This window comes from Aquarana catesbeiana, linkage group LG06 (genome assembly GCF_042186555.1).
Source record: "Aquarana catesbeiana isolate 2022-GZ linkage group LG06, ASM4218655v1, whole genome shotgun sequence".
NCBI classification, from domain to species: domain Eukaryota; kingdom Metazoa; phylum Chordata; class Amphibia; order Anura; family Ranidae; genus Aquarana; species Aquarana catesbeiana.
The window spans coordinates 335466750-335492146 of record NC_133329.1 but is presented as its reverse complement, the minus strand read 5'-3'; the positions used below and the strand labels follow the sequence as shown (position 1 = coordinate 335492146).

Here is a 25397-nt window from a genome sequence, read left to right as displayed (position 1 = left end):
GAATAAAAAAATACTTTAAGGTATAACTAAAGGTAAAACTTTTTTTTTTAGTTTTGGATAGAGTGGAGAAGGATTAGAATGCATGTCCGTTTGTATTGCTGTCTGTGCCCCCTGTAAGGAGATTCATCCTCTCTATTTGTCCTGTTTACCATTATCATTGAAAGTAAAAGAAAATCCCAAATTTTGGGTTGTTCCCAGAAAAGTAATAGTGGAGAAATCTTCCAATGGGAACACTAGTTCTGGTGACCTGGGGGTCCCCAAGGAATTCCCTTAATTTGCAGGGATTTCCTCTCACTTCCTGTTTGGCTATGGGACAGGAAGTGAAGGGAAATCTACACAATGGGACACAGGTGGCAAGAAAATAATCTGACAGGGTTTATAACCCTCCCTTACTGTCCAAAATGGAAAAAAAAATTTTCCTATAGTTCTACTTTAATTCTGTTATGATGTTACTTTTCTGGCTAAGACAAGGGATAGTTCCAGGGCTGTCTTGGAGACAACGTAATCTAAAAATGGCTGCTTGTAGAAATCGATATTGTCCGCAAGGTCTATTTAGAGTTAATATGCTCAGAAGTCTTATATATTATATAAAGTTAATCATCAATTGGAAATACAGTTTTACTCAGACTGCATGAATACCACCAGTAAATTTAAAGCTGAACTGTGATAACTAGGAAATGCTATGTAATGTAGTGGATTATCAACATGTTGATTCCTTACCTTTTACTGGCTTCGGTTTAAGATCAAGGATTGGCTTCTATCAACTTATCAGGTTAAATCACCGGTCTGAGGGAGGGTTCCTGGAAAACATAATCTGCACACCCACTGCATGCTCAATAAGTATAATCAGAGATGTGGGCGTGCCAGTGACTGCACTGTCCTTTTTTAGAAGAGCTGCTGCACAAAGTGGTCACAGACATCTCCTTGATATCCTGTGTGGACTGCCAAGTGATTTCAAATGAAAGTTCTTGTGATTGACAGGTAATTATTACATTTCACAACATAACTGAGCATGAGAAATAGTAACATCATCTTAGACTAGCTACAGAGCAGCTTTTAAACTGCATGGCTGGTTAAAATAATACTGCAAATATAAACACATCAGTTCCCAAGTCAAAGATTCAACCGGATCTTTCCAAAGGAAGATACTTAGTATGAATGATAGAACCGGTTTATTTACTTCTTGAATAAAGCAGAATTTACATAAGTCTGGCATCTTGCCGTCTGTGACTCTAAGCTGGGTGTATGCTGAATATACAAGGACAATATCTGACTAATGATATGATGTAAATGTTGTGAAAAAAAAAACACAAAAAAAAGTAAAAAATCAGATGCATCTATCAGTTCTGTACCATATGAAAATTCTCATATAAGTGCTTAAAGTGATATTAAACTCAAAAACAAAAATGTAATATATTGCAGTTTACCAATCCTTAAATGTGGTGGTTGCAATTTTTTTAGGCTTTCTTTCCTTTAGTTTCATGTGGGGATCCATCCAGTAATATATTGCTGCTTTGGGGTGTCTTTAATGGAGTAGCAAGGGAGACACCTTTGAACAGCAGCATTGTCAGTCTCGAGAAAGGGTAGTGTTACTCGAAAACAAAAGAAGTAATAAACCATGCTAATGTGCAAAAATATTAAACAGATTATTCAAGCAGCAACTCTCCTGTAAGATACAAGCACAGTCCCAATAAGATAGACCTTTACAGAGTTGCGCTAATTTTAATTAATGTCCATGAACTATACAAAATTGTGATCAAATAAAAATACAAACGTGCCGAATTTTGGCTGGTTTCTATTCAACCAGGCCGATGCCGCTCAACATTTGGCCCTTGTGCATTAGGCTTGAGGGGCAGCTTTGTACAATACCCTTACACAGAGCAGGTAAGTATAACGTGTTTTTTATTTTAATGGGAAAAAAATGACTTTGCAACCACTTCAGCTCCGGAGGATTTGACTGCTCAACGACCAGAGCACATTTTACAATTTGGCACTGCGCTGCTTTAACTGGAAATTTCGCAGTCATGCAATGCTGTACCCAAACAAAATTTACGTCCTTTTCTTCCCACAAATAGAGCTTTCTTTTGATGGTATTTGATTGCTTCTGCGATTTGTATTTTTTGCGATATAAATGGAAAAAGACCAAAAATTTTGAAAAAAAATGATATTTTCTACTTTTTGTTATAAAAAAAAATTAATAAACTCAATTTTAGTCATACATTTAGGCCAAAATGTATTCAGCCACATGAAAAAAAGGCAGTACAGCGCATAAAATAATAAACTAAAGTCCAAAGTAAACAAATTGCAGGCAATATTCCAGTGAATCCTCCAGTGACTCAGGTGACATAGAGAAAACGTAAGGTGACTGTAGTGATACACATGGACCTCCACCTTCGGTGACACCAGCTGCTCACCTCAATTGATGGACCCCTGAGTGAATCAGTCAGGTCAAAACAGCGGTTCCCTCACAGGGACAATACCATAGGAAGACAACAGCAGCAGCAGTTTTCAATGTCAGCTTTCAATGACCAGCATATAGGCAGATATTCACATGAAAAAGAGGTAGGAAAGAATCTAGTGCTCTCTGTATGCTATTAAAAGGTTTAATGAAATATGCAGAAAACACTCACATTACAGTGCACTGTGCCCCAGTGCTAAGGAAGAAAACATGGGTGGAAAGGATGTCCCATACAGGATGGACGAGCGGAGCGCGGGTGACGTCACGATCGAAGCACGTACACAGATGCCGTACGCTTTGCGTCCCTCAAAGTGGGCGGGGCTTCCTCAGCGGCGACGGCTGAGCGTGAGAACACCATTAAAATACAGATCCGCTCCTCCCCATCAGCCAATAGGCTCAGATGTATAAACCATCACTATGGTAACCTAATCTAGCTATTTCAATACAGGAAGTGACTTAAACCGCTCCTCCCAAGCAGCGAATAGGCTTGAATGTGCCCATCCCTATGGTAACCAGGGTCAAAACATTCAAAACCCGGAAGTCACTCTGTGCATATAATGGCCATATAGACCAAAAAAGGGCTATTAATGAAAAGCCTAAAATAATATGCCACAAAGATATATCTATACAACTAACAAAATAGAACATAAGTACAGGTTATAAAAAATTATATAAAAAATTGGAGGCAGAGGAAGGGGCCCCCCACATATACCCGGTAGAGAGAATTATGACCACCCTTATTACCAACAGGATTATGGGTCACCCCGAGGATGGGATAATCAGAAACATGGTTCATACTCTAATCATAATAATGATGGTATAAGAGACCCACCCCAATATCTGTATGGAGGTCAATTACCCTTATCTAACAGATTTGCTCCACTTCAGCAGGTTAATAATGAGGGAGGGGATTTTTTAGGGGCTCAGAGTGGACCAGGGAGAGGGTCACAGTCTTACCAGCCCAATCCGGGAGAATGGTGGAAATATCGACCACAAACTCCGCCTCCACAAATGACAGACCCACCCCGAAAAAGAAAAGGGAGAGAGGAACTAGAGGGGGTAGGCGATTACAAAAAGCAAAGACCCCATTAGGAACAGGGATATACAACTTGAGTAGCGCTGTTCTAAGCAAGAGTGAGATCCAAGTCCTAGATAAGGGGCTTAAGTTTGCTCCCGTTCGGAATTTGAACAAGTTCGATACCTATGTCAATATCCATAAATTTGTCCGACATCTCAACATGAAAAAATATTTTTTATCAAATTCTAGTAGATCAGCCACTATTGTAGGAGGTTACCACTCTAATTTACGCAATAAATCGACTTTCAATCCTCTCAATGCTGATAACAAGTATCTCGAAGTATTTAAGAACATGTTGTTTAATGACCTGGATAAAATGAGAGTTAGAAAGGCTGTTGACCCATTACCCATCAGGCAAGGTATTAAATCCTTGGAAACAAGGAATGATATCATTATCCGCCCTGCGGATAAAGGAGGGGGTTTGGTGATTCTAGATAAGTCCAAATATATGGAAGAACTTAACAGGTTATTGGCAGACCGTGATACCTATCAGGTTCTTCACAAGGACCCTATGTTGTCCTATAAGGATGAGCTCCATTGGCTAATAGAGGAAGGAAAAAAGGAAAATGTTCTCAATAAGAAGGAGGCTTCCTATTTGGATCCCCTCTTCTGTAGAACCCCTATCATTTACTGCCTCCCGAAAATCCATAAGGATATTACTAACCCCCCTGGGAGGCCCATAGTAAATGGTATTGACTCTATATCCTCCAGGCTAGGCCAATATATTGACCATTTCCTTCAGCCCTTAGTCTGTAAAACGGAGGCCTTCCTTAAGGATACAAAACATGTTATTCAAATCATCGAATCCGTCAGCTGCTCTCCTTCCAGCATATTGATCACAGCTGATGTAGAGTCCCTTTACACCATAATTGGTCATGAGGATGCTCTTTCCTCTGTCCAATGGGCCCTATCTGTGTTCTCTGACCTCCCTGAAAAACATAAAAAATTCCTGTTGAGAAGTCTGGCCTTCTGTCTGGCCAAGAATTATTTTTGGTTCAATCGCCAATTCTTCCTCCAAAAAAGGGGCGTTGCGATGGGCGCTCGGTTTGCTCCCAGTGTGGCCAATTTGTTTATGGGCCACTGGGAGGAAGACGTAGTGTTCAAGCAGCGCCCCCCGGAGCTAGTATGCTACAAACGGTATATAGACGACCTTATCATGATCTGGGATGGGGATCAGTCCAGCTTGGATTCTTTTATCCAGAAACTCGATAGTAACACTAAGAATATCCAGTTATCATGGAACTTCAGTAAAGAAAAAATAGTGTTTCTTGATCTTGAAATCTGGAAAGATAATGAGGGGTTTAGACTCTGTAATTACCTTAAACCCACAGACCGCAATTCTTACATTCCCCTGGGGAGTTGTCACCATAAATCATGGCTCTGCAATATCCCCAGGGGACAATTTGTCAGACTCAGGCGGAATTGTACACGAGATAGTGATTTCATCTCCCAATCCGCCTTACTTTCATCTAGGTTTGTGGAAAAAGGATACGATACACATATACTAAGTGGTGAGGTTGAGAAGGTCATGGCTATGGACAGGACTTCTTTGATTTCTGATAAGATCAAAGACACTAGTTTAGAGGTCTCTAATTTCAAAATGGTACTGAATTATAACATCCAGCACAAACAATTTGAAAAACTTGTCTCAAAGAATTGGTCAATTATTAAACAGGATCGTGTGCTGGGACCCCTGCTGCCACCCCGTCCGTCGTTTATTTACAAAAAGGCTCCTTCCTTACGAGATCGTTTAGCCCCAGGTGTGGTGGATCCCCCCGTACATTCTGAAAGTAGACTTTTTTCTTTTCTCTCAGGATTTTATGCCTGTGGGCGGTGCACAGCCTGCAGGCATTCTAAGTGCAATAACAAAAAACGCAAAAGTTTTAAAGCCACCTCCACAGGTAAAGAATATAAAATTGAACAACTTATAACGTGCACCACGACTGGTGTTGTCTACATGTTACAGTGTGAGTGTGGCTTACAATACATTGGTAGGACATCTCGCCCCTTGCATGTTCGCTTAGGGGAACATGTCAACAACATTAAAAAAGGGATAAAAACACACAACGTCTCAAAGCATTTTAAATTGGTACATAATCAAAACTCCAGGGGTTTAAACTTCTGGGGTATAGAGAGAGTTAATAAACATTGGAGGGGGGGGTAATTTTCTGCGCCAAATCAGTCGTAGAGAATCTCATTGGATTCACGAGACTAAGGTCCTTGTTCCGGGGGGCTTGAACGTCGAGTTCGATGTCAACTGCTTTATCTCTGATCGCTAACAATTGTTCTCTGTATTGTTTTTTATCTATGTTTTTTATCCATGTTTTTTATTCATTTTGTAAATGTATTGTGTTTTTTGGGATTGGATGGCCCTAGGATGTGGAGCGGAGTTGCAGGGTTTACGCCGTGGTTTTTAATATATTCTTTTTATATATTTCATATAATTTTTATAACCTGTACTTATGTTCTATTTTGTTAGTTATATAGATATATCTTTGTGGCATATTATTTTAGGCTTTTCATTAATAGCCCTTTTTTGGTCTATATGGCCATTATATGCACAGAGTGACTTCTGGGTTTTGAATGTTTTGACCCTGGTTACCATAGGGATGGGCACATTCAAGCCTATTCGCTGCTCGGGAGGAGCGGTTTAAGTCACTTCCTGTATTGAAATAGCTAGATTAGGTTACCATAGTGATGGTTTATACATCTGAGCCTATTGACTGATGGGGAGGAGCGGATCTGTATTTTAATGGTGTTCTCACGCTCAGCCGTCGCCGCTGAGGAAGTCCCGCCCACTTTGAGGGACGCAACGCGTACGGCATCTGTGTACGTGCTTCGATCGTGACGTCACCCGCGCTCCGCTCGTCCATCCTGTATGGGACATCCTTTCCACCCATGTTTTCTTCCTTAGCACTGGGGCACAGTGCACTGTAATGTGAGTGTTTTCTGCATATTTCATTAAACCTTTTAATAGCATACAGAGAGCACTAGATTCTTTCCTACCTCTTTTTCATGTGAATATCTGCCTATATGCTGGTCATTGAAAGCTGACATTGAAAACTGCTGCTGCTGTTGTCTTCCTATGGTATTGTCCCTGTGAGGGAACCGCTGTTTTGACCTGACTGATTCACTCAGGGGTCCATCAATTGAGGTGAGCAGCTGGTGTCACCGAAGGTGGAGGTCCATGTGTATCACTACAGTCACCTTACGTTTTCTCTATGCCACCTGAGTCACTGGAGGATTCACTGGAATATTGCCTGCAATTTGTTTACTTTGGACTTTAGTTTATTATTTTATGCGCTGTACTGCCTTTTTTTCATGTTAATTTATGGGATTTGATAAATTTACCCTCAGTTTCACAGCTGCTATTTAGTTAGGCTTGTGGTCTGCGCTGGTTGATTTCTTTCTACATTTGTATTCAGCCACATGTCTTTGGTAAAAAAAATGTCAATAAGCGTATGTTTATTGGTTTGCGCAAAAGTTATAGCGTCTTGTTAGGATTACTCTTCTCTTCTCAGTCGAACTCCAGATGTATTGAAAAGCAGACAATTTATTTCAGATGTGTCACACAAAAGGATGATGCTTACAAGCCAAAAGATGCAGTAAGAATCAAACAAAGAGATGTACATCCCCCCTCCTAATATCTACAATAATATAGCCATAAGGCTTCTATTGGCTGAGGAAACACAGATAGCGTGCCTGGTACAAAATGGTACTTTATTTGGCTAATTAGTGTTTCCTGTACAGTCTTGTTCTACCATATATGGTTAAGCCTAATCATCCTTCAACTTACTATGGAGTTAATTAAAGCAAATGATATAGCAAGTTAATACAACAACGTGCTCAGAGGTCATCTTAAAAATCAGTCTCAGGTTATTGTTTTTCTAATAGTTTTTCTAATAGTCACACAATAAACATTTAAAACTTTTCTAACATTCTCTCCTCTTGTGTGACTATTTTATCTCAACACATTTCGATGATAGTCCCTGTGTTATACACTTTCGGACTGTATGTCATTAAGTTGAGCTTTAGTGTCCATATAGGTCTCCTCAGAGGTAGGAAGGGCTTCTTGAGACTGCGGTTTCAATCAGTTTTTGTGAAAGTCCTCTAATACAAATAAGAAGGGAAATGCAGCGCTCAAAAAGGTGAAATCACAATGTGAACAGTCCGTGGACATAACACCTAGTGATAAAACATGAGTTCATGAAATCCAAACTGCTATTAGGCAAAGGAGAGTGATAAGTCCACACTGTGGAAGGAAATCAATCCACACTAGGTGTTGGGAAAGTCCTGCGAGGACTAGTGTTGGTGGTATGACTCCGTAGGTGAAACCAAAACACAATCAGTGATGTGTGTTGTGAATCCGTGATAGAAGAACGACATCAGGGGTATGAAACATCAATAGATAGAGAAGGGTGGGTACTCTTACCGGATGGAGTGGACTCCCGTGTCTTACGACATGGAGTCAATAAAACATTGAGCCCCACCGAGGTGATGATGAGATCTCCGGAAGGCTGGAACTCCTGCGGTACACTTCGACTCCACTGAAGGGATGATGGAATATCCAGAAGGTTGAAGCCGACCCGGTATCCTTCAAATAATGGACATCAAACAATCATCTGGAAGGGTTATCAAACCAGGCTTTTCCAAAGAATCATGGTGAAAATGGCCAATGAAATACGGTCTCTCTCAGGATGGTATGTAAAGAGAAATCAAAACTTCCTCATAGTGCAGATAAAACAGGGATTTTTATTTCTAAAAACCATACAAATAAAAAAGTGATCACTGTAAAAACTAGCAAGAGCAGCGTAAGGAGGGGAAGATCGCCCGACACGTTTTTGTGAAAGTCCTCGAATACAAATAAGAAGGGAAATGCAGCGCTCAAAAAGGTGAAATCACAATGTGAACAGTCCGTGGACATTACACCTAGTGATAAAACATGAGTTCATGAAATCCAAACTGCTATTAGGCAAAGGAGAGTGATAAGTCCACACTGTGGAAAGAAATCAATCCACACTAGGTTTTGGGAAAGTCCTGCGAGGACTAGTGTAGGTGGTATGACTCCGTAGGTGAAACCAAAACACAATCAGTGATGTGTGTTGTGAATCCGTGATAGAAGAACGACATCAGGGGTATGAAACATCAATAGATAGAGAAGGGTGGGTACTCTTACCGGATGGAGTGGACTCCCGTGTCTTATGACATGGAGTCAATAAAACATTGAGCCCCACCGAGGCGATGATGAGACCTCCGGAAGGCTGGAACTCCTGCGGTACACTTCGACTCCACTGAAGGGATGATGGAATATCCAGAAGGTTGAAGCCGACCCGGTATCCTTCAACCAATGGACATCAAACAATCATCTGGAAGGGTTATCAAACCAGGCTTTTCCAAAGAATCATGGTGAAAATGGCCAATGAAATACGGTCTCTCTCATCAGGATGGTATGTAAAGAGAAATCAAAACTTCCTCATAGTGCAGATAAAACAGGGATTTTTATTTCTAAAAACCATACAAATAAAAAAGTGATCACTGTAAAAACTAGCAAGAGCAGCGTAAGGAGGGGAAGATCGCACAACACGTTTCGACCCAGGGGTCTTCAACAGGGGCATGAATACAGGGAATGCTGCAGCATCCGCAAGTGACCAAAACGGCCAAAGCCACAGCAATTGAGATCAAACATGATGTGATAAGTCAAGTCCACTTACCAAACCATTCTTCAAGCCAGTTTGTAAATGGATCATTAATACCTGAGTTTTCCACTAATTCATTCGATAGAGAGCACTCAGTCCTTCCAAGGCTCTGGTTGTGGTCCCTCCAGGAGCTGTATTGTTAGAGATAAAGGTGCAACACATGCTACCAAACATTTTGCATACCCCTCCTCTTTCAACTAGGACCATATCTAAGGCCATTCGGTTCTGCCATGCCATTAGAGATGTGGTGGCCAACTGTTCTGCTAGGCCCTTTACAGCGTCCCTAGTATAGTTTACAAATCGTTGGTTATAGTGTATATAGTTAATCCAGTCAACATTTTTATCTATAGTCACCCACCAGAGAAGATTCCTGGCCCTAAACTCATCCAGCACCCCGTGCTCATCTATGTAGATCCGAGAGTCAAATGACCCTATGGAAGAGGTGTCCCTCCGATACCGTTGGTGACTTTTAGTCCACGGGTGTTCTGACAGGATCCTCAGGGGCATAGCCAGCTGGACCATAGCGCAATTCCCTCGGGCATTGGCCAGTATCCTAGCTCACAGTTTCTTATCCCCACACATCCACCAGACATCAGCTCTCTGACTGTCATGTTCAACCCAGTCACCATTGCCCATGTTAATCCTCTCCACACAGTGGTCATCGGGTAGTGACCCAAGATCCACCCCGCTACAGTTCCCTGGGAATGCAAAACAAGTAAAGTTGCCCGGATAAGCAGTAACCGCTGGAGGTATTTGAGGTCTCTGTACTAGGGGAAACAAGAAACTCAACGTGTGACAGGTAGAATTTGTTTCAGGTTTATAGCTCTTATTATACAATCGCAACATATATTTTAAACCTTCTGGATCTGTATTGTGATCTAGAGGAAAAGGAATAGTTGCTAAATGTAGTCTTGCTCTGGCACAAACTAAACAGTTTTCCTTTTTTAAAGTTTTAACCGTGTACCTCAACCATTCTAACCACTCATTTTTTCCTTGGTCTCCTGTCTCCAAAGCTATGGCATCTTCCACTGTTAGGTTAGTAAATCTTATAGTTTTATTTAGAACTTCTATTCTAGTATGGCCTTCTTCTTTCCCTTGTCTGCCTTTTCCTGTTTTCTGTTTTTTTTTTAGGTGGTAATACCTTGAGGAAAAACTTGCCTGAGGGGTCAGTTCCTGACACCCATGCTCCCATAGAGTGACACCCATGCTCCCATAGAGTACAACCGCTGATCTTCCTTCCTCGACTCCTTTATTGTTATCAATAAATGTTTACAGTTCTTACTATGTGTGCAGGGGGAGTTGGCCGCTTCTGTAATTATGAGACTTTCCTTTATTCCACTCTTTTTAGGCCCTGGTAGATTATACCCCCAATCTTAATACACTGGTCCACAGGGCCGGATTCCATGCTTGACATCCTGCCCTATTCCAGAGCCAGCAAATGTATTTATCTGCCCATAGAAGTCCTCTAGCCCCAGTTGTATCCCCACAATCTGCAATCTGACAGAAGTCTACCAGTATAGTGCTAGTTATTCCCTCTATAAAGGTTAGATTCAATGCTTTTCCTGTTCTTTCCCAACCCAAAGGTTCCTCTGCTCTTCCATAATGTATAACCCCTCTTAGGGCGCCTCTCCTAGAGTCACCAGTAATCCAAGGATAATTACTGTCCCTTTTATCCTAACCAGCTACAGAGTTCCAGCGGATAGGGTAGGGGAGTTGGAAGGGGAGGGAGACTTCACCGGTTTGCGACAAGTCCCACCTTGTGTGAGACCTCCCTTTGTAGCCGGATTTTCTGAACCTCTTGCAGCCAACTGGCCCTATTCTGCCTGTAAAACCTTTTTGCAATGGGACTGGTGAATCCAGGTAGACCTCTCTGCAATCCTTATCGCAGTAGGGGTAGTTAGGAGGACTTTGAAAGGACCATCCCACCTTGGGGAGTACCTCTGCTTTTTCTTATTACTTTTTGTTAAGACCCAATCTCCCACATACACCTTTTCATCTTCTTGAATTGGACCTTCTAGGACAGAACAAAAATCATTAGTACGTCTTTGTCTTAACAGCCTAGACATGTATTCTGCTAGTGTGTGCTCAGATGCCTCAGTAGGTGTTTCATTTGGTTGTAAGGGTATCTTATATGGCCTTCCATGTATCATTTCAAATGGGCTTAAACCTTCTTTTGTGGGTGTGATATGCATACTGGTCACAGCTACTAGTAGGCAGTACATCCATTTTTTACCTGTTTCTTCCATAGCTTTCCTCAGTTTGCTTTTTAGAATGCCATTATATCTTTCCACCAATCCAGCTGATTGGGGATGATACGCACAATGGTATTTCACTTGAATTCCCATCACTTCTGTCAAATGTTGTATAGTTTTATTTACAAAATGGGGTCCATTATCACTGTCTGTGCATCTGCACTTCCTGTCAGGAATATCTCCACCCATTTGGTCAGTGTGTCTATGATTAGCAAACAATATTTCTTCCTTTCACATTTGTCTAATTCTGCTGCCTATCAGTAAGGACTGTATGATCTATCTCTATAGATTTCCTTTTGATAGTATGCATGCTCTTGTCAGTGCTACAAGTTCTGCTACTTGTGCTGAATAATGTTTTGGTAATGGCCTGGCTTCCAAAATTTCATCCTGTGTCACTACTGCATATCCAGTTGTATGTGTGCCATCTGGATTTTTCTTACTGGAGCCATCAACAAAAAGTGTCATGTAAGGGTTAGATAATGGTACATGTTTCAGATCACTTTGTGGCAGTACCTTTTCAGCGATGGCACCAGTACAGTCATGTTTATGACCATCAGTAGGAAGTGGTATTAGTGTGGATGGGTTTATTGTAGTACATCTCTGTATTGTTAAGTAAAGTTGTGTCAAGAGTATTGTCATACAGGAAAGGTGTCGTGCTGGGCTCAAATGTGATATCTTTTGTTGTAAAAGGATAACAGATACTGCATGTGGTACTTTAAGTATCAGCGGGTGATATAACACTATAGATGCTGAGGCCTTAACTGCTTCCGCTGCAGCTACCACTGCCTGTACACAGGGTGGAAGTGCTCTAGTTACACTGTCTAATTTTGTAGAATAGTAAGCAATTGGCCTCTGGTGCCCGCCATGTGACTGTGTAAGTACTGATGTCTACTGTTTGTTCGAAAGGTTTGTCATAGTTTGGTAAGGCTAGCACTGATGAACTAGAAAGGACTTGTTTTAGGTCAGTAAAGGCTGTCTCTGTTTCCTCGCTTCATTTTATAGCATCCTGGGGGGCCGTAGGGCTCCCATGTATTGGGGGCCGTCAGCATGGAATACCCAGGAATCCAGGTTCTACAAAAATTTGTCATACCCAGGAAGGACATCATTTGTTTCTTTGTCTCTAAGGACTGTGTAGTCTACATTATTTCATTCCTTAATTTAATGTTCTTAACTCTAAAATACCTCTAAAGGTTCAATTTTGTACCCAGTCATGTAATCACTAGACACCCACCCCATAAAAAGGAACTCGCCTCATTCTTCAGTCGTGTAGAAGGAGGGGGGGTCATATCTGCACTTGAATTGGGGCTGGGGAAAATGGATACTCTTTATCTAACATGAATGAGCACAGGATCACAGGTCAAACTACCAAAGAAAGCCTTCCTTGCTTTGGAGTTAAAAACAATATAAGTCCATAAGTCCACCAAGTATGCAGACATAAAATGTTTCCTAGCATAATTTTTATTATTTGACATATATATTCAATATATATATAAATATTTTTCTCAGACCCCGATATTTTAGCAGAATTAAATAAAACATGAACCCCCTTTTGTATTGTTCCCCTTATTCTCTGGTCCCAAGTGAAATCCACAGGGTCCCAAAACATTTTTTTTTTTAACCCAAACACAAAGCGACGCGGGCCTCCGGAACGGAGGACCATGAGGTGGTATTCCTAGTGCATACCTGTCGGCCAGGGGGGCCAGCAGATGGCTGAAAAACGACCCTAAAACATGGTGTCTGTCCCATAAATACCCTCTCCCAGAATGCAACTCGGAGGACCACCTCCACCGAGTTATCTCCAGGACAGAGGAGCACTCATACACTTCAACACGTTGATCTTCCAACACCAGCCGATGGTGACAATGACACCCACCGGCACAATGTGGAACTACACGCAACGTCAGCCAAGCTGGAACAGAGGCAAATCTAACTCCCTCTAATAAGCGTCCCACTAAATTTACCTATCAGCGGTAGATTAAAATCTACCAGCGCTACATACTCGCCCCAGTACAATAGACGTCGTCCTCAACGTCTGACAAACTAATGATAACTCCCAAGCCTGAGAGCAGGTATTTGAGCTTATAGCTTGGATTTAGTTAAAGAAGAAGGAAAGACAGTAGAAAAGATATTACAAAATTAACATTTGTAAAACATTATGTTCACGTCCGTAAACAAAACCATCCTATGACTGTACATAACCCCCTCTCTATCCTAACAGCTTGATAGGAGATCAAATGGTTCCTGAAAAGGAAAACATATTAAACACACATGCGACCTATACAATTTCAGGAGAAAAGTCTCATTTGAAAAAATGAAACTCTCTTCCCACTATCTACATCAGAATAATCTTTAGGAGTCCATCCCTATAGATATATTTTCTTTTTAAATGAAATCCAGATAGCAAAAAAGAAGTCCTTGGATTTAAAACACTGAGATGAGTATTCAGATTTTGACCACGAAGATCTCTATACACTGACACTAACTAACTAACTACCCCAAAGTCCTTTTGTCCATAATTACCAATAAAACCGGGGATTTGGCAATGTCAGTGCTTTTCCCAACTTATCCACTGTAGTGATGAAATAGACAACGTCATCTTTTCCGGGCCTGCAGATGACCACTCTGTCAGCATAGATGTGCCGACCGAAGTTCCAGTGCATAAAACATCCACTGAAACGTTCATCCATTTTAACGGAACATCCAGTCTTTCGGAAAGGCTTGTTTGTTCAACATTCTCTGCAAACGTGCAAGTTTCGGTAAGGGTCTTTTTCCCCATACCAGGAGGCACACATGAATTCAAAGATTTGCTCACCATAGACCCAGCCGGTATCTGAAGTGAACTAGCAACTTTTGACAATGTCTCATTAACAGTGCTGTGTGGCTCCACACAAGGTGATGTCTTCCCAGAACTCAGGGCTGTCCATTCAGGGAAAGTCATAGCAGAGGCGGCATCTTCGCCTTGGGCCCATAACAGCTTTTGTGACATAGTCTCAAATAGGTCATTATCACCGGAGAGATCCGACATGGATTCTATCTCCAAATCTCCCAGTTCTTCTGCTGGCAGATATTTATTTACAGTCCCAGATACATACCCCATTGATTGCTCACCCGTTCCTGTCGTGGACTTTGTTGGATCCGGTTCGGGTAATCTCTGGGGTAGGCCTCGACTACGGCCGCGGGAAGCCTTCACATGTACCTGTCCAGAGGAAGGTGGGATAACAGGGACAGGTGTGGTGGACGTAGAAATTAAAGTAATGTCCCCTGATGAGACGGCAACAGCAGTGTCTCTCTCCAGAACATTCTCGGCAACAACAGGCAAAGCCACGGCCTGCCGTTCAGCAGTAGCAGCTTCTACTGTGGCGATACCTGTAGCCCAATCCATTCGATAAGCATGGGGCGACATGGTAGGTTGCTCCACCATAAACAGATATTCTCCACATTGCGGGCAGCGTCCAAATGGATGGAGATGTTGTGACAGACCTAGCCGGGAGAGAGAATTTTGGAGGGGACTGAATGCTAGCCTCTTGCCGATCGATCGTGGGCCCTGGCCACAAGTCTGGGCAAAAGGTCATGTTAGTAAACTAGCTCATGTTAATTAGGTTAATTAGGTTACAGGTGTATTGTTAGAGTAATATGGGCAGGAGGTATACACCTCCTCTTTTACTGTATAAAAGAGCCTGCATTCCTGTCAATAAAAGGGATTCCTGGTTTAACTTACATACAGCCTGCCTGGTGTTTGTTCTGAGCTACACAACTGGATTAGAGAGGCACATAGCTGTAGTTCTAATCCCGGAGCATCGGATGACTGAACCATCAGACGTGCAATCTGCAAACTGATTCTATAGCCACAGAGGAGTGTCGGGAGAGTGGAACAGAGCGAGCAAGGTGCTCGTTACATTGGTTGGCAGCCGTGGGATTTGCTCTCCAGTTACTGGGACCCTCCAAACCAGCCTGCAGGAGAGCCACGCTGAAAGACTTACTTGAGAGCAATGGAGGGAATGGTGGGATCGTGCTTCCTTGCCGTGAACACTTCCAAACCATCACCTGGATCCAAGGTCCAGATAGCAGGAGAGGAGAGGTACAGATACCAGCCACCATGGAAGAGGAATTCAGAAGGAGGTTGCGAGAGATGCAGATACAGCACAGAGGACCAGTATCAGAGCAGGTCCTGCTAGGATGGTTTGGTTCTATCCACTGCGAACTCTGGAAGGAAGCGCTAGCCCGTGAGCAGCGAAACCAGGGAAAAGTTCTCCCCTCCATCCAAGTAAGGTACTGGTCGCAGTATGAAGTGCGAATGCTGTTATTGGGGGAACAGCCGAACCAGGAGTGGACAGCTGAGTTAAGCAGGCTGATCCGGGCAGAAATGCGGTTGGACGAGAGCTACAGAGCCCTCCAGTGGTATGTAACCCGTGTGCCCGTGGACAACGGATGACAGCCCCACAGAAGGCTTTGACTACGATGGCCTGGGATTGTTGTACTGGAGGCTGTCCAGGGACCCTGACTTTGGGAGTGATCAGAAGTGGGGTTTGGAGGAAATAATGGAGCACAGAAAGCGAAGACTGAATGTCTCGGAAGTGCACTGGGCACAGGAAGATTTGGAGTTTCTGGACTTTCAGGAATGGGAGCTTGAGATGGCCTACAGACAGCTGCTAGACTCCGCTCAGCAGCAGGGTGGGGCTCCCTTTGCCTGGGACTATCAGGAAATACCAGTTGACAACTCTGAAATCCTGGCTGAAGAGTTGACAATGTGGCAGAGTAACAGTGTGCTTTGCCAACCTGCCCCCACAACTAGGGATGCGGAGGTCTTATGGCGGATCCAGCAAGTGCTGACTGACCTTGATGATCCTGTTTCTGCATGGGATGATCTTGGATGGAGGAATGTGCCTGTCCAGCAGCATGCCAGAGAATCGGCAGTGTAAAATCTGAAGATTGCCGTCCCCAAACCTGAAGTGCTGACAACAGGGCAGAGCTCTGCTAACCTCTGCCCAGCACTGATAGCATCTTCTGGGTTCCACGGAGAGGAGATGGTGAACCTTTATCCCCAGACACCAGTTGCAGAGACAGGGGATTTGATAGACTTTTCTGCTGAGGAAGAACAACCTGGTGAGCCTCCAGCAGAAGAAGAGCTGTTATTAGGGCCAAACTTCACTGTGCTCTGCCCAGCACCAACAGAAGTATCTGGGAAGTTACAAGGAACTTCCCCAGCTGAAGCGCTGGCAACCGGACAGAGGGTCCAAGATCTCTGCCCTACACCTGCGGCAGTTCTGGAGGGTTTGGGAGTGGAGGAAGCCAGCCTCCTGCCTCAACGGTTAGCTGGAGCGGAGGATGAGGAGTCCCCAGCAGAAGTGCTGGCAACAGGGCAGAGTGCTACCAACCTCTGCCCAGCACCAGCAACAACTACAGAGTTCCAGGGAGGTGGGGCAGTCGGCCTCCCTCCCCAACAGTTAGCCGGAGCAGATGGTGTGGGGTTTCCAGCAGAAGGGCTGGCAACAGGGCCAAGTACTGCTGGACTCTGCCCTCAACTAACAGAGGATAGATTTCCTGTGAAGGTGGATGGGACTTCAGTCTCCACCTGTATACCCCAGGGATGCTGGGCAGTCAGCCCAGATCCCCAACAGAATGATGGAGTGAGCCCAGACACCCTGTCTTCTCTCCAGTGGCAGAAAGGACTCCAGGGAGAAGAGCCAGTCCAGGCCTCTCCCCAGCGGCAGATATGTTCTCTGAGAGAGGCAGAGGTTGGCTGGGTGAGTAATGCTTTGTTTGGAACAGTTTGTTTGGGGTACTGAGTGGGTACAGGCATTAGAGGACTGGAACTACTGACTAACTTCGGAGTCAACCCGTCTGGGGTCTCCTCCTGTGTTAGTCTCCTGCCGAAAGGGGAGAAATGTGACAGACCTAGCTGGGAGAGAGACTTTTGGAGGGGACTGAATGCTAGCCTCTTGCCGATCGATCGTGGGCCCTGGCATTTGGGGGAACGGTGCTCTTTGTGAGCTGTATGCTGGGGACCCTTGAGGTGGTATTACTGTGGATTCGGGTCCTGGTCCCCCAGGACACACAGACTCTGGGGACCCTGTGTATGCCATATGGGAAATGGTGACTTGGAGGGTATGTCTTGGATTGCTTAAAATGGGACAGTAATATTTATCCCCAATATCTCCCAGGATATATATGTAAAGACTATTATTGGTTTGTTTGATTCTGAACTCAACATGTTAATTGAGTGAGCTGATCACATTAGCCTCCAGGACTGGCTAGGAGACGAACCGTCTACTCCTACTATAAGTGTTGATGACTAGGCTGAGGAGGGGGGAGAACACTGTTTGTATTGTTAATTGTAATTAGCTCCTGCTATTGTGAAAATGTCCTGTGGTTGTACTTATGATAATGTATAATGTACTGTGTGAAGCTCGGTGACCACAAGTCTGGGCAAAAGGTCATGTTAGTTAACCAGCTCATGTTAATTAGGTTAATTAGGTTACAGGTGTATTGTTAGAGTAATATGAGCAGGAGGTATACACCTCCTCTTTTACTGTATAAAAGAGCCTGTATTCCTGTCAATAAAAGAGATTCCTGGTTGAACTTACATACAGCCTGCCTGGTGTTTGTTCTGAGCTACACAACTGGTTTAGAACAGCACATAGCTGTAGTTCTAATCCCGGAGCATCGGATGACTGAACCATCAGATGTGCAATCTGCAATCTGGTTCTATAGCCGCAGAGGAGTGTCGGGAGAGTGGAACCGAGCGAGCAAGGGGATTGTTACAGATGTATGGCCAGTCCCTCACATTTGTGGCAAATCATGCCCAGCCCTTCGATATCTCCGGCAGTATAGAGAACAAACCTCCCCTGCGGCTTCAGACGAATACCGGTATCTGTAAGCAGGGTTCCGGTCAACACTGTACTCGACACGGTGCTCGCAGGGAACATTCTCTGTCCCATTTGGCTGCATCGCTGAAAAAGACATGATCTTCTCAGCACGATCACGAGGCCTCTCTTCTCCTTTGGCGCCAAACGCATACACGCGTCCCACGTATCAAGTAGGGTAGGCTCCTCCCACTTGTTCTGCCGATCACGTAGCTCCTGGGCTTTACTGGCGCCCACCGCCTACGTAGTCAGAAATAAAGTCCTGCAACTTTTAACCTCTTCTTCTCCTGAGAAAATGACAAAGTCCAGCTCTCACCGTAAACTCCCGGTAAAACACCTCTCCAGGTTGCGAGAATTGATGGCCAACAAATCCCGGACGAGCCCCCACATGTAGCAATAACTCTCGGTGGAGCTGCTGATTTAAGCGGGCTTGTTACCTTAACTCTCGATACCTCTGTTTCACCGGCACCGGGTCTAGGGTTCCGTTGAGTTTACCTCTGGACGATATAAGCACCAAACACTTGAGTAGGTTTTCCAATGCTTTAATAAACAAACAAGGGAAATAGCAGGAAAGAGGTAGAAGGAAAGCTGCAGGGAAGCTCAAATACTCTTCTTAGTATTCTTTAGAACATTTCTCTGAATATTTACAAATAGAAATTTTTTTTTTTTTCCTCTTAATTGGGATTTTAAAAGGTGGAGGTCTCCAAAGAATATAACACAAAAATATATAAACTATCAAAATTTTATTATATCAAAAGATTAAAAACATAGCACATACTAAATATGGATCACGAATAACGAAAAATATTATGGATGCCAGAATGTACAAATGGTAATAGTACAACGAAAATATACAAAATATACAAAACAGGTTGACGAAACTACACTTAACCATAGAGGCTGTTTAAGCAAGGAGCTAATTGACAGTGCAGGACCAACGCGTTTCGAGGTACTTTATAATGATTGCGACCTCTTCTTCAGGGGCTGGGGGTAAGGTGTATATCCGTCATAATGTTATAGGAACATCATCACATGGCATCCGATTCAGGAGAGGGGGAGAGATAAAATGGTTAGCCACCGGGATCCAGAACCGAATGAAGGCGCCACCGCCACGAAACCGACGCCGTCCTCGCTGGGGAGATACTGAACTGAATGTGCAGCTACTGTTGATCGTGCAAGCTGCTGACCATAGGGGTCCCACTGTTATCTCCTCTTGGATCACAGCCCTGAGATCCACTAGCCATTATAGATAACACCCTTAGTCCAACATCTCTATAACTCCAATCACCCGGGGTGTTATCAGCTGATGGTTATCCATTTTTTGGAGCCAGAGTAGAGATAACTCTAGTCTCCACACAGCGATAGCTGACAGACGCGACGCCCTTTGTGTCCGGTTCTGACTTGCTGACGGCATCGGTTTCGTGGCGGTGGCACCTTCATTCGGTTCTGGACCCCGGTGGCTAACCATTTTATCTCTTCCCCTCTCCTGAATCGGATGCCATGTGATGATGTTCCTATAACATTATGACGGATATACACCTTACCCCCAGCCCCTGAAGAAGAGGTCGCAATCATTATAAAGTACCTCGAAACGCGTTGGACCTGCACTGTCAATTGGCTCCTTGCTTAAACAGCCTCTATGGTTAAGTGTAGTTCCGTCAACCTGTTTTGTATATTTTGTATATTTTCGTTGTACTATTACCATTTGTACATTCTGGCATCCATAATATTTTTCGTTATTCGTGATCCCTATTTAGTATGTGCTATGTTTTTAATCTTTTGATATAATAAAATTTTGATAGTTTATATATTTTTTTGTTATACTCTTTGGAGACCTCCACCTTTTAAAATCCCAATTAAGAGGAAAAAAAAAAATTTCTATTTGTACATGTACACAGGGATGTGGGTTGGTTGTCTCCTTCCACCAAGTCTGTGTCACCATTCACTATTCTATTTCTCTGAATATTGATCACTTGTAGTTGAAAGCACTCCCCCCTGTGGGATTCAATCTTTGCCCGCCTAGATAGACCTCTCTCACTTGTCTAGCAGCCAGTACGTAGCACGAACTAAAGTCTCTGCCACAGACCTGTTTGGAATAAAACCCGTACGATCCTCTGCCACAGGATGTATTGGTTTGTGATGAATGTCAGATACAGTACTTGAACCTTTAAGCCAACCCGGCAGTACTATACTGTAAGATTACTTCGGAATGCGTCATCCAACCAAGTCACCAGGTCCCTCTCCAGACCAGCACTCTGCGTGATCCTTCCATGGGATCTCCTCGGTTGTTCAGCTTCTTCACTCAGGATAGACAGCTCAGGATCATTCCTCTGCTGCTGTGGTAGGCCCCAGACAGGCTTCTGGGCCCACCCATACGCCGCAGCGACGCGGGCCTCCAGAATGGAGGACCACAAGGTGGTATTCCTAGTGCATACCTGTCGGCCAAGAGGGCCAGCAGGTGGCTGAAAAATGACCCTAAAACATGGCGTCTGTCCCATAAATACCCTCTCCCAGAATGCAACTGGGAGGACAACCTCCACCAAGTTATCTCCGGGACAGAGGAGCACTCATACACTTCAACGCGTTGCTCTTCCAACACCAGCCGATGGTGACAACGACACCCACCGGCACAATGTGGAACTACACGCAACGTCAGCCAAGCTGGAACAGAGGCAAATCTAACTCCCTCTAATAAGCGACCCACTAAATTTACCTATCAGCGGTAGATTAAAATCTACCAGCACTACATTTATAAATGTATCCAAATATAAACAGCATTGCATCATTAACACTTTACAGTTGAAAATCTGGGAATTCTAAAAGTAACATATCCAAGAAATATTTACTTTAAGACTATTATTTGGACTCTCTTTCCCACCGAAAATCCTAATATTTTCACAGATGCACAAATTAACCTCTGTGTGCTCAAAGGGTTAATGCTGTCCTACTAGTCATCCATCATCATCTCCCTCTCTCTTCTTCTACTTCTGTCAGGCAATCTGCATTTTCTTGTTTCTGAGAAACAGCTTCTTGACCATCATTTTTGGGCTATAAAAGCATCAAGTCTCTTAGCAAAGCTCATTCAAATCCTCGTTTCCTTATGGCAGTAAAATTAGCACTCAGTCACATACTGTCTCTGGACTGGACACATTTAAAGTAATCAAAACATTCTCAGCCTTTTCTTTTCTCACATTCATCAAGCCACTTGATAATAATTCTATAACATTCTGTTCACTTTATAGTGCAATTCACTTTCATGTTTCCTATCTACTTCTTTAAAACCATCAATAATTTCTGCCATGTGCTTCCTTTAATATTATGGCATACTAAAATAATTAAGCGACCATTATCAGTGTACCTTTTGTTTTTTTGTTTTTACGCTCAGTTTCAATATTTACAATATAACCCTTCTGTATTGTCATAACTGGTCAAGAGTTAATTTTTTTTACAGACGCAATCTCTCACACAGGAATTTGAAATGGAGAAGCACTTCACCCCCTCCTTACAGGAGATTCACACGAGGGGAGAGGGTGAGGAAAAACTGCAGGCTTTAATCTGCCTGTGATGATTTCTCGCACTTATTATTTTTTTTTTTTCACTCAGCCATACTTAGCTATTTTTCTGCTTCTCAAATATTTGTTAAACATTTAGATAACACTTAAGTCTGGTCTAATTCTTTTGCTAGACCCATCAGTGATATGACTATTGGATCACCTTTACCTGAAGTTGCAGCTCCAACTGTTTAGTTCCTATGAGTCCGACCGAGGGTTGTCCCCGAGCAGGCGGCACAGATGTAGCACAGTCTCCCAGACAATGTTGTCCAGTGGTACCTGAGACGGTGCAGTAATCCAAGACGCCAGCTCCGGCCAATCTCCATGGACCATATAGTGCAATGTCACCTGGTATTTTACATATTTATCTGCTTAATACCTCAGCTAGCAAGGTGTTGGCTGCCTTACAGAGCAAAGACATAAGACAATTAAACCAAGTATCTCTTTAAGCTTTTGAAAAGTTTCCTGCTTCTCTGCCAGCTCCCCATCTGTCACTTATAGGCAAGCAGGCTACAACACGAGTTTTACAGGCACACGGAACATGAGGTGTGAAGAATTTTTTGCTGGTTATTTAAACTCCTATTATCAACCCATATCTTTTTTGATCTTTGGGTCCTAACAATTTAAGTTTATCCACCAAATCCTGACACTTTTTTACAGTTAGTTTACTATTGAACCCAAACCTCCCCTCCCACTTGGCACATTAGGAACACAGCAGCCTCATAAGCAGGCACAAAACATTCTTTTACAGAGACTATTCCCCATTTGTCAGCGCCAGTCGGGTCTCTCATTTACCTATAAAACACTGGGATAGTGACCCTCAGCCCACGGTAACAATAGGAATGCAAGAAGAGTAAAAATATCATCACTCCCCACACTATAGGGAGATTAAAAAAATAATTAGCTTGTCTCTGCAGTACTCTTGTTTTTTCAATAAGGTTACAACAGCAACAGAAAGGTTAAACATGAGAAAGGAGAAACTAAACACACAGAAGAAAGTTAGCCTTGCGATCTTTCTAGAACACTTAACTAAATAGCGCTTAAATCATCGGGCAATCAACCTCCGACGACGTCAGGCAATCAACCTCTGACGTTTCGTATACCTCAAATCTTTTTTTATCTGTCCGGGACAGCGGGTGACGTAATTTTTTACCTTAGACAACGTCCCCAAATGTCTCTGTCTTCGACCACCGGATTATCAAGATATTATATGATCAATCCCAGTGTCGGCAATTACAACACATTAAACCAGAATCAAAGAGAAAGAGAAGAAGAGACTCTTAAAAAGAATTAAGAATAATTTAAATTATCTTACCTCTCAAACACCAGGAGGACTGGATCACGAAGTTCGAAACCAGACAGTGGATCTGGGTCTCAGGCCCCCGCCCCTATTTCACCACTAACGTTGAGTGTGGGGACTTTTAATTCTCAGTGAGCTTTGAAGTCCAATATTCACCAAAGTTTTTGTCGGGACCATCTGACCCGAATTGCACTTGTTGGTTTCGGCTATAGAAGGACCAAAAATGTTAGGATTACTCTTCTCTTGTGATCAGTCGAACTCCAGATGTACTGAAAAGCAGAAAATTTATTTCAGATGTGTCACACAAAAGGATGATGCTTACAAGCCAAAAGATGCAGTAAGAATCAGACAAAGAGATGTACATCCCACTCCTAATATCTACAATAATATAGCCATAACGCTTCTATTGGCTGAGGAAACACAGATAGCGTGCCTAGTACAAAATGGTACTTTATTTGGCTATTTAGTGTTTCCTGTACAGTCTTGTTCTACCATATATGGTTAAGCCTAATCATCCAACAACTTACTATGGAGTTAGTTAAAGCAAACGATATAGCAAGTTAATACAACAACGTGCTCAGAAGTCATCTTAAAAATCAGTCTCAGGGTTATTGTTTTTCTAATAGTTTTTCTAATAGTCACACAATAAACATTTAAAACTTTTCTAACAGTCTACAAACTAGGTTGCATTTTCTGGAATTTACGCAGCTTTTAGTTTATGACTACCTATCTAATTTCTTAAGGTGCTAAAATGGTAGGGCAGTACAAACCCCCCCAAATGACCCCATTTTGGAAAGTAGACACCCCAAGGATATTGCTGAGAGGCATGTTGAGCCCATTGAATATTTTATTTTTTTGCCACAAGTGATTGAAAAATGACAAAAAAAAATACACAAAGTTGTCACTAAATGATATATTGCTCACACATGCCATGGTTATATGTGGAAACAAACAAAAGCAAAAAAGGAGCCTCTAAGTGCAGAATTATAAACTTTTAAGATCCCCAAAAAGGGTTAAAACACTTACAGGATCTGCAGTAAATGAAGGCATGTCATAGATTCATAAAGCAGGTGGTCCGGCATAGGAGGGGTTCCCAGTGTGTTAAAGAAATCCCAGCGATGTCAGTGTATGGCAGTGGAAGATCCCAGGGTAGCCTGCAGATGGACGTCCTACGGCTCTGGAGACACTAATGGAACAATCATGCTGTCTGGATCAGTGAGGAGCAGAAGATCCCAGAAGTGACATCAGCAGAGGGGGGTGGCAACCAGTGTAAGTAGTCATCAAAATGGGACGCGTTTCGGAACTTCTGATATTTGTTTTCACTTTTCCCTGGTAAAGGATACATCTTGTATTTAATATTATCTCATGTTGTTTTTACGTTTTATCTTCTACCCATATATGTTTATTTATCCTGTGAGAAAGTTTGTATTATTTCCTCTTTCTACTACTTCTAGCTCCAGCCACAGCCCGCCCACAGGTTATAAGTATCTATACCTGGGCAAACATGTAATCATTGGCTTGATGAAGGAACCAATCAGAAGTTCCGAAACGCGTCCCATTTTGATGACTACTTCCAGTTTTCGGCTTGCGGTTCACGCTGGTTGTCGCCCCCTCTGCTGATGTCACTTCCGGGATCTTCTGCTCCTCACTGATCCGGACAGAGTGATTGGTCCATTAGTGTCTCCAGAGCCGTAGGACGTCCATCTGCAGGCTACCCTGGGATCTTCCGCTGCCATACACTGACATCGCTGGGATTTCTTTAACACACTGGGGACCCCTCCTATGCCGGATCACCTGCTTTATGAATATATGACATGCCTTCATTTACTGCAGATCCTGTATGTGTTTTTAACTCTTTTTGGGATATTAAAATTTTGTAATTCTGCACTTAGAGGCGCATTTTTTGCTTTTGTTTGTTTCCTAGAGTTTGCTCCTCTCTGTGAGTGCAGCCCTGATTGCTGAAGAACATATATACACATTGGATCATCCTAATCTTTTTATATAGACATTTTTTAGATGTAGATATTTTCTGCCTGGTCCTTTTACTCAGAGTGCCCTTAAAATACTTTTATCTGGATTTATGGTTATATGTGGAATTACACCCCAAAATACATTCTGCTGCTTCTCCTGATTATGGGGATACCACATGTGTGAGACTTTTTGGGAGCCTAGCCGCGTAGAGGACCCCAAAAACCAATC

General features: G+C 43.0%; 1 long non-coding RNA gene across 1 annotated transcript; it reads left to right on the top strand.

Annotated features, from left to right (window-relative positions):
- Nucleotides 1-811: 811 nt before the first annotated feature.
- Nucleotides 812-25089, top strand: LOC141146981 (uncharacterized). Its single transcript, XR_012245003.1, has 2 exons — nucleotides 812-981; nucleotides 24653-25089. It is a non-coding gene; the product is annotated as an uncharacterized lncRNA (long non-coding RNA).
- The last annotated feature ends 308 nt before the right edge of the window (nucleotides 25090-25397 follow it).